This window comes from Lampris incognitus, chromosome 15 (assembly GCF_029633865.1).
Source record: "Lampris incognitus isolate fLamInc1 chromosome 15, fLamInc1.hap2, whole genome shotgun sequence".
Classification (NCBI taxonomy): domain Eukaryota; kingdom Metazoa; phylum Chordata; class Actinopteri; order Lampriformes; family Lampridae; genus Lampris; species Lampris incognitus.
Window position 1 is genome coordinate 18,735,262 of NC_079225.1, and position 1,619 is coordinate 18,736,880.

Consider the following 1,619-nt stretch of genomic DNA (forward strand, 5'->3'; position numbering starts at 1 on the left):
GGGAGGGAGGGAGGGAGGGAGGGGAGGAAAAAGTCTGAAATGATGTGAACGGAAAATGATGATTATTGGAAGGGTAAACATAAACAGAGTTAAAGACGAGTTACGGTTTTCTTTTAACTTTCTCTGTTATGTTTTATTGAAGTTAAGGGGAGGATGGGATCATTCTGTTTAATGTGGAATGTGTGTCATTTAAAATCTCAAAGTGGTGTTTTAATGTCACTTTCTTTTAAAAACACAGTCTAAGGTTTGTTCAAAAGGGCTGATTTGTTTCATTTTCTGTTCTGGTTCCAAAGCGCTGATTTAAGTTGATGATTTGGAAAGCATGGCTTTATTTTATGTATAAAGAGAGACGGATACTATCTTGTGTAAGCCAAACAAATTGTAAAACAAATGTAACAATGTGGAATTGATGGACAATACATGCAATCAATAATGTATTTTTGTTCCCAAAAATATATTTTCATAATAAAAGACCAAAAAAAAAAAAAGATAACGCCCGATCTCGGAAGCTAAGCAGGTCGGGCCTGGTTAGTACTTGGATGGGAGACCGCCTGGGAATACCAGGTGCTGTAAGACTTTTATCCCCCCGCCCCAACTATAATCCACAAAGCAAACGTATAGGAAAAACCAGACATACATTTTGGTCAAAGATCACTACAAGCTTCTCAATGGCCACCTCTTCTGTTTTAGTCTTATTCTTAAACTTAACACTTGACTCTTTCCACAGCAAACGCAATAAGATGTCACGTAGCTGGTCATAAACGCAGAAACTGGTGAAATAAGCTGATAGCAGAAAGAAGAAGCGCGGAGGCCGAATTATCTATAAAAGAGCGGCACGGTGCCGGCTCAACGGCTTACGGCCATACCACTCTGATAACGCCCGATCTCGTCCGATCTCGGAAGCCAAGCAGGGTCGGGCCTGGTTAGTACTTGGATGGGAGACCGCCTGGGAATACCAGGTGCTGTAAGCCTTTTATCCCCCCGCCCCAACTATAATCCACAAAGCAAACGTATAGGAAAAACCAGACATACATTTTGGTCAAAGATCACTACAAGCTACTCAATGGCCACCTCTTATGTTTTAGTCTTATTCTGTCACAGCCTCTCGCCCTTGACATCAAAGCGATCGCCCTTGACACCTGCTGACCCCCCCCCCCTTCACCGCGGTACACCAGTTGGCCATCAAAGGAATCGCCGCTCTCCCTTGACATCAAAGCGATCGCCATCACCCTTAAAAAGCCTCCACTGTGAACCAGTCTGCGCTGGAACGTCGCCTTTCATGGACTTCTGCCTGCCCGCCTGCCTACCAGCCACTGAGCGAACTCCTGCTCTACCCCTGAGATCGGTTACTTCCATAATGACTTGATTTCTTCCCTTACCTGGTTGTCCCGTCTGCTTTTGGGTTCTTTCCTGATACGTGACATATTCTTACACTTAACACTTGACTCTTTCCACAGCAAACGCAATAAGATGTCACGTAGCTGGTCATAAACGCAGAAACTGGTGAAATAAGCTGATAGCAGAAAGAAGAAGCGCGGAGGCCGAATTATCTATAAAAGAGCGGCACGGTGCCGGCTCAACGGCTTACGGCCATACCACTCTGATAACTTCCGGGTTGG

General features: G+C 44.7%; 1 non-coding gene across 1 annotated transcript; it reads left to right on the forward strand.

Moving 5' to 3' along the window:
- Nucleotides 1-852: 852 nt before the first annotated feature.
- Nucleotides 853-971, forward strand: LOC130125676 (5S ribosomal RNA). The gene has a single exon (XR_008811525.1). It is a non-coding gene; the product is annotated as a 5S ribosomal RNA (ribosomal RNA).
- Nucleotides 972-1,619: the final 648 nt, after the last annotated feature.